At 33.3% G+C, this 16276-nt stretch overlaps 1 long non-coding RNA gene across 1 annotated transcript; it reads right to left on the minus strand.

Annotated features, from left to right (window-relative positions):
• Positions 1-4106: 4106 nt before the first annotated feature.
• Positions 4107-6593, minus strand: LOC128200676 (uncharacterized). The gene is made up of 3 exons (XR_008252842.1): positions 6523-6593; positions 4999-5158; positions 4107-4181 (listed from the first exon to the last, which is right to left on the minus strand). It is a non-coding gene; the product is annotated as an uncharacterized LOC128200676 (long non-coding RNA).
• Between the last annotated feature and the right edge of the window lie 9683 nt (positions 6594-16276).

Below are 16276 nucleotides of genomic sequence, written 5' to 3' on the forward strand. Positions count from 1 at the left end.
GAATGGGACAGAGGTACCCAAGCAATCGACTTTTGTACAAAGTCTCCTTCTGGTGGAAATACCTAATTTCAGCATGATAGTTTCCAGGTGGAGGTCGACCTGTCAGGGTATATTGCTAGCAATGGGACTGGTAGTCCGCATTACTAACAAATGCTCCCCCCCCCATCGTTATCATTGTATCAGCGAGTCAACTGTCCACTACTGAATATAGCCCTCCTCTTATTGGGGACTTTGCCAGTAGTTGCCACGTTTGGCAGGCGGAGTGGTAACCGCAAGCTCGAAATTTTAAATTGACACAACAAATCAAAAAGTGACTTTACGATAGATAATAAGGTGCCCATCGTGACGTCTTCTTGAGTCTTTAGTCTCTTTAGATAAAATGAATTTAAAATAAAATAATATATACACAAAAAATTTTGTTCAATTAACAATCTTTTTCTTTTGACAGATTCATTATTTAAGATTTTTATTGCATAAATAAAAAAAAAGCCATTTCAATCTTGACAAAACCAGTTATTAAAAAACTAAACTACAAAACCGATTTTGATAGAAATTCCATAGAACTAATCTGAAAGTACATCCTTTGAGATAAAAAAAAATAATTTTCCAAATCAGTTTATAAGTGATGAAATTTTGAGGTAAAAATGATTCAAAAATACCTCCTTTTTTTGGAGAAAATATACAATTATTTCTTTATTAAATCACTACATTGAAATAGGTTTATAAATGATTTTGCGTTACAAATAGTATGGTTAATATGTCGTCATAGTCGTAGAATACTGACGGAGCTTTATACGTAATCTTCGTCAGATCCGTCAGTATTCTACGACTATGACGATATATAGATACAATAGTCAACTCTGACCCCAAACGTAGACCAGTATCAATAGGGGTTGTAAAAAAGCACCATAATTGCTGCAAAGCCGATCCATCGCAGTTCGCACCCTCATGGCCAGCAAGGGTGGCGGGCAATTACGCGGGGTTTCGCTAATTCTTCACGTGCTTAGTTTAATTTGTCTGGCTTATTTAACTGTATGTAACAAGCTGCTTCCTATTGTAATGACAGCTGTAAAAATCTAACCATTTTCAGTTATCATCTAAATATATTTTATATATTTCAAAATAATTTATTATATTAAATTGTCTAATATATATAATAATAATTATATATATATATATATATATATATATATATATATATATATATATATATATATATATATATATATATATATATATATATAATGTCGAGAGATGATCAGCAGCGTCCCTCTCAAAACATCTCTAAAAGCCTCAGTGCGGTTGCCAATCCGCCTGCCACGCATGGCAAATACTGGCAAAACTCCCCTTATAGGGAAGGCCCATATCCAGCAGCGGTCAGTTAATAGCTGAAGTAATAATAATAAACAATTATCTACTGAGCTGTTAAGCAATCTATTCATAATTACTATTTGTTTTAAATCTATACTAATATTAAAAAGAGGTAATGTTTGTAAGTTTGGTTGTTCGGCGTAATCTACCATATTATTAATCCGATTTTGAAAATTCTTTCACTATTAGAAAGCTATATTATCCCTGAGTATTATAGACTACTTTTCATTTTGATAAATATATATTTATATTAATCATAATTAATGTTATTGAAGTAGGCAAAAAATCTATATGGCTTGTGCTGCTTGAACGGTTTGAAATATAGGAATAAAATCTATTCTAAAGATAATCATTACTTTTAACTCTACAAAAAAAAAAACTTCAACAACATATATCTTATTTTAATATTTCAGTTAAAATGATGGTCTTTATATGTTAAAAGTAAAATAAATTTTACAAGCTGTTCTTTTTAATAATTAGAGCATTATTAAAGAATATTGGAATAGTACTTTCATGTAGTAGTACACACGAAACGTAAAACACTAAAGTACCAGCATTACTAAAATGTGTTGAACAGTTTAAAAATTACACACACAAATATTGCACCCGTGCGAAGCCGGAGCAGGTTGCCAGTAAAAAATATAACGTTAAAAAGATATTTATAGTAACGACGATAAAGGTCGTAAGCTAGTATTTTAACAACAAGCAAATATAATATTTCAATAAATCTTAATAAAAATATAAGCAAGTAATTGACCCGATCATAAGACAAAGTTTTATTGTGCAATAAAGAATAAATATATAAAATAATTCAAACGATTCTCTCGGAAGACTCTTTCTTATAAACCTCATTCCCTACCACCTAATACGCAGTCTGCAAAACTTATCTCGTATTGCCAATTATCAAAATAAGCAAATCCGACATAAATCGGGGTGGTGACCGTCCAAGATGGTATCTCCATCCCCGGCGAGGCACGAGGCTAGGGGCGTGGGGCGAGCACACATTGGTCCGTAATTGCTCCACGATGCCAGTAAGATAACGCCGTCTGGCCCCTGATTGAATGCACATGCATATTTTGCGTGGTACTCGACTAATGGGAAGGAAACAACGAAAAATGTTTATACATCACTGAGCTACTCGTATATCTAGATACAATTTGTTTCAATAACTCAATGATAATTTCATCACTCATTTCAGTTATCAACCTGACCACTGTTGAATAAAGCTTAAAAATAAAGAAAGTCTATTGTACGAGCATGTCGAGACCACACGGACTGCTAGATATTACTACTAGATATTGAATGAATAAATAGTTTATTTTCTCTTCACAAAAGGTAGTAAAAAGTAAGACCTTGTGATACAATTAAATATGTAAGACCAATTTTGTGAGAGACTGGTGCCTGCAGTAGGTTTTGTAGAACTTGTGTTGTGTGAACAAGACACCAGTGCCCTATCTCCATGGACTACACAAATATAATAAAATAAAAATATTAACTTTATAATAATTACTGATCACAATTTAAATTTCTGATGAAAATTCAAACAATAATAATTTAAACAAACAAAATTAATAATTGTCCGACTATAAGACAGTCTGCCGATGTAAAATAGTGCAAATCAAAAGTTGATTAATTTATTAAATGTTCTGATTTGTTATAAATTTAAATTAAAGTTTGTTTCTGTAATAATTTCATGGTAATGGTGAGAAATATATAGGAATATATCTATATTGTAGTTATAATATCTATACATATATTAGCTCAATAACAGATATATTAACTATTCGTTATCCAATATATAATATCGAAAAGAAGAACCCGCTCGTTATGAATATAGATATTCGATTGGTATGGCCGATATTGCAATGAGTGGTCATCAGTGTTTAGAAGAACTCAATATATAGATATCAGATATTACCCATCTCTGATGTATACATGAGTAAATGTGAGTATTCTGGCTGATGGCAAGAGTTTCTTAGCCAGCTTAATGGTATGCTAGATGACGGTTTTATACGCCGTCCAAAGCGCGAAGCATGTAAGAATATTTTTTGTTATTGAAATAATAATTTGAATATTCAGAATTTTACCTGGAGTTCGAACTTGGGATCACGGGGCCGCAGTCAAGAGTTTTCAACCAAAACTTTCCAAAAAGATTCTCAATTCGGTTGTATTATTTATTACCTCATAACTCCGCTAGATATTTGAAAAATCCTTTTTTATCAAATTTTTTTAAATGAAAAAGAAATTTTAAATAGAAAGGAAGTATATCCCTTTATACTTACAGTTTGGTCCCATATATTTTTATTAAAATCGTTATGCCATAATTGTAGTTTTTTGTAGAAGTACAATCTTAATTAATCGACTGAGCTACGATTCATAAAACAAGTACTAACAGACATATATAATATTTGTTTTCCTCCATTTTTGAGACCATAGAATACATTAATTCAATAAATTATGATTAATTCTTCTATCTATTATTTATCATAGTAGAATCTTCGTTTCATTTAATTCGTTCAAAGAAGAAGCATGTATTAATTTAATGTAAGCGATGAGTCCGCCCATTGTTGCCTCTCTACCTCGTTTCTTGTAATGAAGATTTTTTTATGTACATATTGTTAATTTATCTGTAACATTTTTTAAGTGAAACAGTAAAATGGTTTTTTTTTATTCATGTACTTAATTCGATGGTATATTTTTTATCTACATAATTTCGATAATTTCTTACAATCGTCAAGTTTCCTACTCCAGTGTTGATCCCATATTTATTTCGCCTCGTTTGAAGTCGCTGTTTTTCAGTGAAACAACATCTTAAATAAAAAATAAGTAAAAAAACGCATGAATACTTCTCTTCGCGTCTAAGAAAAAAAAATATTAGTATGAAGTGTATTGTAAATTGGACTCCCATTTCCACACTAAGCCCCTCAATTGGGCCGCTGTATGTGTGAGTATGAAGAGTATTGAAAAAGATAAAATTATAAGGGTTAATTTTACGAATGTAATATTAAAAATCTATATATCCACTACGGAATACTAATAGTATTTCGACTTCATTTTTATAAGTATAATATACTAATATTATACTTTTTATTTTAATTAAAAGACTCTTAGATTATATTGAATAGTATGTACCTAGCCTTCGATAGTGGAAAGGGATTGTAATGGGATTTAACAGCCCCATTGCTAGCAATATACCCTATCAAGTGGACCTCCACGCGGTTATAGATACGCGATAACATATGTAGTAATTTTTTTGTGGAATTCGTGACGATGGGCTAACTAGCCTGCTTTCATCGTCAGAGATGATAGATCTCTCACAGACTTAGCTCAGCCAGCACATACCGATAGCGCAGGCGGGGTCGCCATTCCATTCTCACCCATTAAAAATAACTAATAATTAATAATAAATTTTGAAAATAAAAAATTATCCAGTATATTTTTTTTATATAGAAACAGATAAATTTCTGATATAATTACGCTGATGCCACAATTAAATCAAATTCACCAGGTCTCTAAGTTCTGAATACCATCATAGCCTTTGATGGCCTGCATAGGGCCTTTATAATTAACAGTAATTACTGACTCCGGCAGACACTTTCAATCAAGGCCGCAAACAATTTTGCTTACCGTTAATGACGTCACGATGACATAGTGTTCAGATAGGGTTGGCACTCTGTAATTACCCGGAATCTGGGTAATTCGTGGTGCTGAGTATAGCGAGGCTTTTTGCTCGTTAGCTATGAGGTGGGGTTGGAGTTGCAGTGGGAAACAAGCGGGCAACAACAATCTATAAAATATTTAGAATTTGTAATATTATCAGTGAAATTATAACTTATCTAAAGTAAGTTTATTACAAAGAAAAATTGTTTTTGTTTATAAGGAATAAACTCAAAACATAATTAACTGATTTTAAAATATCTTTCATGTGTATAAAAGTTACATCACCAATTAACATGGGTTTGATTTTGTATTCTAATTTAGTAATTTATTTTATATTTACTCGTACAAAGCCAGGGCTGGTGACTAGTTTTTAATATACACAATCATAAAATAAGAAATATAAACTCCATATCGTATTAGGTATCTACTTACTAATATTGATTTAGGGGGAACGGGGAAAGGGATTGTTAGAAATGGGGATTAGCAACTCTATTACTAGGAATACCTAGTAAAGACTCTTAAGAAACCTTATCAGGTCGATCTCCACGCGGTTCCCCCTAGAAACCACCATGGTTAATTCTTGTTGAATTCTTCACGTTGGGCCGACAGACCTGCCTTCATCTTCATCTATCATCTATCACTGGTGCATCGCCAGCGTATACCGATAGCGCAGGTGGGGTTGACATTCCATTTTCACCCATAAAAAAAACATTGATTTTGGGTATACGAGTACAATAGATGTTTGCGAACTATTTCATCATAATAAGATTTTTTACGTCGCAACGTTGAAGCAATAAAACAAGAAAAAGTTATATCCTATCCCAAACAAAACTATAATGTTATTTTAACAGGTTTCATATTATAGAGTGACACTCACAAATAAATGTGAGTGTCACACTCCACCGAGTTAAGAAATCCGATGTCATAAAAAGTATTTAAGTTCGATAAAGTTTATTTAATTCCATTTAAAGTGACACACATACACATAAATGTGTGTGTATGTAAAAACACAGCACATTTTTATACTTAAGAACCACGGTTTAGAGTTAGTTGTCACAAAAAATTGAAACATTAAATATAACATGTAGAAGCACTATGAAAAGAGAATAAAAACCCATACCATAGCAATAATTTTGATATTATAGTTTCCGATTTTAAACTATAATAATAATTTATCATTATATATTTGCTTATTACTAATAAAATATGAATTTAAGAACCCGCTCACAATGAGGTGTGAGCGTCACACTCCATTGAGCTCAGAAATGCGGCGTCATATCGCTCAGATTGCCGGTGTAACGGCTCGGGTGGCGCGTGAATGGGATTCACTACAGTAAACTAACTGAAAGCCGACTATAACAACGCTGACTGCTCAGAAAATTGGCTGTTTATGTTACATGGAATATGTTGAGAACTCGTTGCAGGTATTACTGTCAAAAATTTGAGCAATGCTGCGTTTAGTGTCCCTTTCTACAACGATGTATTACTCACTCGTCTGTGTATATGAGGTCTAATAATTCTTACTTTAAATTTGTGTTGGTCACAGTCTAATTAACTCCAGCTATATTTTAAAATAAATTAGATTCTTTCATTTATGCCAAAAATATTTTTGGAAAATTGACAATGACGCGGACGAAAGAGGTTACAAGAGAGGCTAAGCTAGCTTCTTTAAAATTAACTCAGCAATTTATAGCTAGATGCTAAACAGTATAAATATAATAAAAAAAAATTTACTTGTCCTAATCAAGCTATAATAATTAAATGTTTATTATTTCGTAACTTTTATTTTATTGAAACATGCTTCTATAGGGTTGCCCGTGTGCAAAAACTTCATGTTACTGATCGAGCTATGGAGTGGGCTATACTCGGAATTTGCGTGATGAATCCAAAATGAGGATATCTGCAGAAATACCAAAGTGACTGACATAGCCTGAAGGATAAGCAAACTGAACTGGCAATGGGCTAGTCACATAGCTCGAAGAATCGACAACCGATGGGGAAGAAAGATTCATGAGTGGCGACCAAACAAACGCAGTGTAGGACTACTCCCCACTAGATGGAGTGACGATCTTAAATACATTGCAAGTAATCAATAGATGCAGGAGGTTCAAGACCGTTCCTTACAGTTGTCTATCAAGGAGGCCTATGTTCAGCAATGGACAAAAAATGACTGATATGATGACGATGATGATGAACTCTTATTAATCCCCTATAAAAATACAGTTAAAAAGGTCGATTTCTTTTTTCACGTAGGTGTCGTAAAAGGCGAATAAGGGAAGTTAATGATTGACGGATGGGTGGCAGAATTCCTCTTAAAACATCACCAAAGACTACGTGCGATTGCCAGTCCGCCTGTCAAACGCGGCAACTACTGGTAATTCCCCCTTTTGGAGGAGGCCTTTGCTCAGTATCAGTATCATCATATCGGCTGATATGATGATGATACAGTTACATTATTAAAATGCGTCCATAAAAGGAACTTCATAATTTCTATTTCACCCTGCATACATAACGACTTTCGGCTGCAAAATAGTCAGTTGCTATTTATAAAATACATTATTATCATCAAAACCATAACAGAAACGTCAACAGTAACCATTTTTCGTTTCCAGTCCAAAGCACATCAACTCCATGCTACATAATTCAATTATGCGACTGGTTCCTTGCCGCGATAACTGAGTAATCAAGAGATCTGCTCCCGAGGTTTCCAAACAATGAGACGATTAGACAATAACGTCGGCCACTGAATAGCTTAATCTCAAGCAAACGCTGTTAACATTTCTCTCCTGCTTTGTTGCCGGGCGGACAGACGAGCGATTTGCAATATAACAGACCTTAAATAGGAGCAGGCGGTCAATTGAACTGTGTGTCTTTTGATGGACTGTGACAAAGGTACTTGACAGTAAGCAGTGTAATAACAACGTTGTAAAGGATAAAGTAGATTTTTGTTGAACAATATTTTCAAATTATGATATTAAATATTAGTTACTTTATGTCTAACATTAATGTTTTTTTTTTTTTTAAGTCGTGTTTTATCATATGTTTTATAACACTGAGAACAATTAATAAGCGTGATGCCATATATATTTTGTTAAAAAGTATTTTTATAATTTTGTATAGAGTTTCTGTACGTTAATGTAGAAAATATTATAATGATTTTTAATCCAAATAATTAAAATTTTTATCAATACAATTTTAATTAACAAAACGAGTACTCGAAATAAATTCGTTTATTACCAGTATAAAATTATCTAACCTACGAATATAATAGTAATAAGCTAATATGAATTAAGTGGGCTTAATGAGAAAGGACTTGCGCCCAGTTGTGGGACTCTGTTCAATATCGAAAATGAAAACAAATTAAATGTTTCCCAATTGACTTTTTTTCCGACCAAAGAAGGACCTCCATCTTTATGAGAATTTTCTCAATTAAGAATTGAGAACCCTCTCAATTCGGTTGTATATATTTTTTTATATTTGTTACCTCATAACCCCGATAGTTATAAACTGATTTGAAAAGTTCTTTTTATCTGTAAGAATATACTTACAGATTGGTCCATAAAAAGAAATATTAAAGCCAATTCAGTAGTTTAGTTTTTAAATCAAAATAACCGGTAATAACCGGCTTTGCTACAATTGAAATCGGTTATTTTTGTCGATAAAATCTTACATTTTTTTTTTATAAAAACAAAATCGTCCGTGTGCACGGGAGCTCATTGTTACGGGAACACTGTCTCCGCGGCCTCGTCCCACAAATCTTTGTAACCGTCATTTGCACTTTTCTTACCGCGGAAAAACATGAACGGAATGAAAAATGAAATTTCACCAACAGCCTTCCTTCCGGACAATGCTCATTGTGAACGCTTCAGCTATTCACGATTTGTAATAAATTAATTCTTAATCAGCGTTTTATGTGTTTTTTTTTTTCTTTAAAAATACCTTTGATCTACCTACTTCTTTTGTCTGTTTATTGAACAGAAGAAACGGTACTACTGTATGTCTTAGCAATACATAGCCAAAATCATTGATTTTTTTCACTATGCAAGATTATTTAAGATACATTTTTTTTTGTTGTATTTATTTTATTTATGAAATTACCGATAGAATTAATCATTCTTTTATTCAGTACTCAGTCAGAACTCCTTGTTTTTTAAGAAAATATACAGCCATAGGCTATAGCCTATATATATAAATTAAGAGATTTGCATATGGTTTATTGTAAATATAAATTTATATATTTAGAAATTTAGAAGACAAATAACATATTTCTAGATCGATTAAACTAAAACTAGCTTTTACTTACGATTTTGTTCGCGTGACCAGGATATGTTCACTAACTGGGGTAAATAGTAGTCTATAATCTTTTCCGTCTCAAATAGTACTTCTAAACCAAGTTTCATGACAATTGGTTGAGCCGTTAAGGCGATAAGAGGTAACAAACAAATGAAAGTAGTAAGGTTTATCAAAAAGATATTGTCTGAAATCTGAGCACTAGACTGAGGAAATAGCTTTGAAAGGGAACATCATTAGCCATTGACAGTTGGGGGATGAAAAAGCGGAGTCATGTCCGATGAAACAAGGGTGGAAACGGCACCCTTGCTGTCTGTTTATCTGTCACAAAACTTTCAGTTCTACAACAAAATGAAGGGAGGGAATCTCAACTTGCCTCATTTTCTTTCATCCATCACTTTACTGGCGTAAGTTTTGCTTTCTATTACAATATAAATTGCTATATGGAAATTGAGATTGCTATCAAAGTTATAGAAAATGAAACAATAATTCACTTATTACTCGTTAAATTAGTAATAAGTAGTTTTCTATGACAAAAAAAAACATGCTTGTAAATATGCTTGTAGCCAGTAATATCATGTAGTAATCACTCTCTCCTACTTATTGTGCCCAACAGGGTCCATAATTGAAGTTGAAGTGTTATCTACCAACCACATTATGGAACGCAATAAGGAATAAATAAATAAATAATTTAATTATTTATTTATTTATTTATTGCACAATAAAATTTTGTACAAATGGCGAGCCTAATGCCATATGGCATAACCATTGAATGAAAGATGAAAAATGTGACAATTATAATAAGACATTATGTCAATACACAATATAAATATAATATACACATAAAAAATGCACATATAATAAATACATAAACATTACTTTTAATAATTCATTAAAATAAGAGCACTATTAAAATATTTTTATATATTTTTAGTATTTTTAATATTATTTAGTATTATTACATACAAATCAAAACATTATTTATTTTTAAACTTAAATATGTCGTATTTACTTTTTTAATATGTTTAAAAAGTATAGTTACAACGGTAGTAAATTAATTTGTTAATTAGAACTCAGTGAATGTGTCACTGTGTGATCCCAGTATAGAATAGACCAACTAGTCCTTCTTTTTTCATAAGTATCGTAAGAGACGACTGAAAGAAATTTAAGGTCGAAGGATGGGCAGCAGCGTCCCTCTTAAAACATCACTAAAGAATATCAGCGATTGCCAATTCATCTTCCAAAAATAACAACTACTGGCAATATATCCTTTCAGATAAAAAAGTAATTTTCCAAATAGGTTTATAACTGAAGGAATTATGAGGTAACAAACACAAAAGAAAAACTACTGATTTTAGAACCTCTTTTTTTGAAGTCGGTTGAAAATACATGTAAGTGAGTTCAGTTATTTTACCATTAAAATATAAAGCACTTGAAGGAGTACATGAAAGTAAGACAGTTTGATAAGTACACAGAAAAATGCGAGCATCGTCTACAGATACAAAGAAGTGCCAACTCCATACTGGTCCTTTTATCACGTTATCAGATGGACGTGAGACCGGCGCGTGGATAAGGGACGATAGCTTTCGGTTCATTTGCTCGAAAAAGTGGACAGACGTGACGAGGAGACACTTTGAAAGATCCTTTAGAGGTTTATTCAGTTAATTTATTAGTTCTTCCATACAGTTTTAGTGTTGTAACCAGTTTTTAATATTAGCAATTTTTTTTAGTACAATAGATTTTATTTTACAAACAACTTCGTTTGTCACGTTCAAGGAATTAGTATGAAAGGAATATGAATAAATTGGAAGTCGTTTACAACCGATCATTTTAGATTGCTATGTGGTTCCGGTATAGAATGGGCCACCCTAATCTTATCTCGTGTGTATCGTGGGCGACTAAGAGAACTTAACGGTCGAAAGACGACCAGCAGCGTCTCTTTTAAAACATCACCAAATTCGCTTGCCAAACGTGGCAACTACTGCCAAAATTCTTCCAATAGGGCGAGGCCCATATTCAGCAGTAGACAGTTGTGTTGATATGATGTTGATGATGATTTATGGAATTAATATCTTTCATAGAAACGTTATTTTTTTTATAAATCGGTTAAACGTAGTTAAACATAGCTCTACTAGAATAAAATTGATGGAGAAGAAAACATAAAGTTATCCATGTAATAATAAAAGCTGCTTTTTGTCTCGATTCATTAATATACCCTGGTATTTTTTAATGGATGATAATGGAATGGCAACTCCACCTGCATTAACGGTACAGTGAGAGGTACAGTGAGAGATGATTAATGATGATGAAAAGACAGATCGGTTAGCTAATCGTGATGAATTCACCTGGAATTAAACCAATTACCAGAGGGGACCGCTAGGAGGTTGACCTGATTGGGTATATTGCTAGCAATAGGGAAGCTAGATCCGATTACTAACAATCTCTTTCCTTCAAAAATATACTCCGGTTATAAGGATGAAGTCGCAGGTACAGCAATTAATGAATATTATTCATGATGGTACTAATTTTTTCCGATTCAATTTATGTGTTGCCCTTAAATTTTGATGAGTTTTGGATTTAATTACAGTGTATGATTATCATTTTAGTGTCTCGTTAACATTCCAGAATGATTTGTATGTAGTGGAATGTTTATTCTTTATTGTACACAAAACATACTGTTAATTATTCATTATAAATATAATGAGCTTATCTCTAATGAGATTTTAGTTTAGAGAGTTTAGTTTTGGCTTGTTATATTTTAAATTAGAAAATGAATAGTTTCATTTATTCGTATTTTTTTTTAAACACAGTGGGTAAACTAGCATGCAGCTTACCAGATGGTAAGTGACTACCACCGCCCATGATTATCCACAACACCAACGGTATTGCAGATGTGCTGCCGGCCTTTTGAAAAGGAATATGCTCTTTTCTTGAAAGTTATGATTATGATGCATTTAAATTGATACGACAGGGAAGCAAAGACGGAACCTCTTTTAGATAAATGCTTTTTAGAAATATGGTTTAGAAGTCGTTAAACAATTTAAAATTTTTTGGATACACAATTGCATCAATAATTTCAACCGCGAAGCAGTTGTTTCCATGGCTGTGTTTCGATTTGAAGGGTGGGATATGGCGTGAATTTACTGGGTACACAGGAATAACATCTGAGTCCTCAGGAATGGCAACACATGGGGGGTATCATGGGCGAAACAGTATACTCTATTATGTCCATGGTACTGCTCATGTCTATAGGCGACGGTTACCTACTTTCCATCAGGTAGGCCGTCGGCTTGTTTGCCATTCTAAGTTGTATAACAAAAAAAAAAATTATCCTTTAACGAAAATTCCAATAATAATGATATCAGCCTTAAACTGTCCAAAGAGGCTTGTTCAATGGAAGGTTTTGCCAATAGTTGCCACGCTTGACAGGCGGGTTGGCAAGCGCAGTTAGGCTTTGACGATGTTTTAAAAGGGACGCTACTACCCATCCTTCGACAGTTCACTTCTCTTTTTGCGCCTCTTACCACATCCATTGGAAATTAAAGGGTGGCCTATTCTATGCCTGAACCACACAAACAAATGATTACATATATAGTTATATTACTTTTATTATTTTTTTATTTTACTTTTTTTTTGCAACATAGTTATCTAAAATAAAATAAAAAAGATTTGTTTATTTTATTAATCTAAAAACACCTTTACACAAACTGGGTTATCGGGTCAATTTTGTCCTGGTACTGCACAAGGCCCCAAAAATAAGGTTTCCGTGGCTCGTAACTTTCTTTCAATCACAAAAACCTCGGTCTATTGAAATGCTTATCATCCTATAGACAGGGCTGAGACGCACATCTAGTGATTGATATTAATGGCGGCTGTGTAGCCGGCCTTATCTCGGCTTTGTGTCGCCCAACATAAATCCGTTTGCGGGCGGCCTTTACAAAAAGCACCAAGATGGAAATAGTTGGGAAGTTTGTGGCAAAACTTGTAAAAGCGGATTGAAATATTCTCACATAGTGACGAAGGGTCTTCAAGGGTTCCGTGCGGTTTTATTAAAGTTATTTATTACGAACACATACGGTAAGTACCTACTTTATTAAAATGGAAACCCTTTTGTTTGATATTATATAATTCTGTAGATATTTCATTAAAAGCAGTATATATACTTACAAATAAAGTAGATTAGTCAGGGAACGCTTAACTGCGGTCCGGATATCTCATAATCTAATTCTAGCGTCAAAAAACAGTGTCTTGTTTGAACTTTGACAAACAATCAGCCTTTGACATCAGTACCATGGATATTGTACTGTTTCGTCCATGATATTGTTGCCATTCCACTCAGGTGTTAAAGTAAATTCAGTTGTCACAAGTTAAAGGACACGCAATCGACTTTTGTACAAAGTCTCCCTCTGTCTTTTGTGTATAATGCAATCGGTTTAGAAACCCTTCACACTAGAGGACGACACCCTCATATGAGTAGAAATAGAATCCCATTGCTAAATATACCCAAACGACCACACAGTTAATACCTGATATTTATCATGACATGTTTTCATTCTCATTTATCACCCTTCACTGGTGCTCCGCCAGCGTATCCCGTTAGAATAATCTGTTTTAAATATAATGACCACACAGTCATACCAATTGACTGATCCTCAAGCTAGAATAATCTGTTTTATGAGGAACCCAGAACAATTTAAAAAAAATCTTTTTTAAATTGACCCAACCGGCAATCGATCTCAGGACCATATTCACGCAAATTTACTTGCAAACATTGAGATCGTCAATAGTGTATAATAAAGCACTATACACGTCAGTACACGTGTTCTATAAATAATTGTAGTACACCCCTCCCCTCTTTCTTCCAGATTCGGAACAATGCCATTTGAGTTTAGTACCTTGGGACTCCGCTATATATTAGTGCCAGTGCAGGGAAGGCGTTTCCGATACAGGACTATAAATTCAGCCGGTTCCGGCCGCAAGCGAACGCCGCTCGGTTACTTGTGTAGAGAACGTGTGATGCGTTTACACGGAGTTATTGCAACTGGAAAGACGTTACTATTTATGGTACTAATATAGTATTATATTATCTATGTCTATGGTAAGACAAAATAATAACACCAATCAATCACCAAATCACCAATACCAAAATCCTTACCGTTCCTTTTTAATGTTCCATCTAGTTTCTTGTTTGTTAGTGGCATAATGGGCAACACCAGCCCTATGCCAATAATAATAAAAAAAAAAGAAATAAAGTCTCACTATAAGTTATAAATTTATCAGTTTAAAAATAGATTTTTATTAGAATACGCATGAGAAAAAACAAGACGTCAGATATTACTGTCTCGTTTTGTTTCATAGACGCGGTAACAAAAGCGACTTAATCGATAAATTAATCATTTATACCAATAGATCCAATCAGATATTATACTAATTCCTATTGTACCTTTATTTATCTACAATGCTAAATAAATTACAATAAATAAGAAAAAAATATTTTTCATAAAAAATCTGTTTCGTTTATACCAAAATTAGTATGAGATCTATAAAGGAAAATTTACGAAGACATTGGATTACATTGAGAAAACTAAAACTAATTTAACAAATAGAGTTATATACACAACAACAATGTATATAAATTACAACCAATATATATAAATTTCAGTAATATTCCATCTTTCAAATCAATTCGGATAAAACCTTGGACTTTGGCTTAATACAAATTTCTCACGTATGAAGACCCAGGTCATAGCTAGGAAATAATAAAATAGGTTCACATAACAACACGATCAGAATAAAGTGAATTCCATTCAACCCACTATATCCGTGTCATTCGTTCGTTAGCCGAGACAGCGACCCGCCGGCGCCCGCTATTTCTTTGACCCTGTTCTTTCACGTTCAAACGACAATTCCACGGCTATTGGCACTCACTCTGTGGTAATACCGTGCTACTACAAATCTTATAAGATAAAAGAATGAATGGAACCTAAAATGAACGTAGAGAAAAGATTAGGATTCAGACTTGAATATTTACAATGTTTTGATAGCGTCGTTTTTCGGTTACTGGTCTGTCTTATCTAAAAATAACTATTTTATCTAAATTTTAAAGTTACTCTGCTATTTATAGTGCCCGAAATATAACTAATATTGAATTTATTTACTGAATAAATTTTTTTGTCTCAATCGTTGAACTTTTTGACTTTTGATGAACAGATTAAGGGAGGATAAGGGATGGACAGCAGCGTCCCTGTTAAAACATAATTAAAGCCTAACTGCGGTTACCAACCCGCCTGTCATGTTTATGTTTAGCAGTGAACAGTTAAAGGCTGAAATGATGATGATGGTGATGAACTTTTTGCGAGTAAATACATTTGGAAAGTAAGCACATTGTGTACAATTTGAGACCAAGGTAGTCAGAGAAAATAACACACTGCCGTAAACTAGTTCGTGGGTTAATTAGTACAAATTAGCTCCGAACTTAATTGTTAGGTAGTTTCAGTTAATTAATTGTACGTACAAAATAGTTTAATTGTCATGCTACCTATATTCAATCTTATAGTAAAATAATTTGACATTTTTAACTAGAAAACACACAAAATTAGTCAATATTTAAAACATTATAATAAAATTGTTCATCGTTTAGATAGAGAGATACTTTTTATTGTTTCCTCCAAAAGATTATAGTAGTAAACTTATTATAAATAGATACAAACATACCAGAGGGAGACTTTGTACAAAAGTTGATTGCTTGGGTACCTCTGTCCCATTCGTGTTTCTACCGTGAAGCGGCGTGAAGCGTGTTTGCATAGCTGTATTTCGGTTTGAAGGGTGGGATATGGCGTGAATTTACAGGGTACGGAGGAATAACATCTGAGTCCTCAGCTACTGTACTGCTCATGTCTATAGGCGACGGTTACCACTGTCCATCAGGTGAGCCGTCAGCTTGTTTGCCATTCTA

This window comes from Galleria mellonella, unplaced genomic scaffold, assembly GCF_026898425.1.
Source record: "Galleria mellonella isolate WM207_F2 unplaced genomic scaffold, CSIRO_AGI_GalMel_v1 utg117, whole genome shotgun sequence".
NCBI lineage: Eukaryota > Metazoa > Arthropoda > Insecta > Lepidoptera > Pyralidae > Galleria > Galleria mellonella.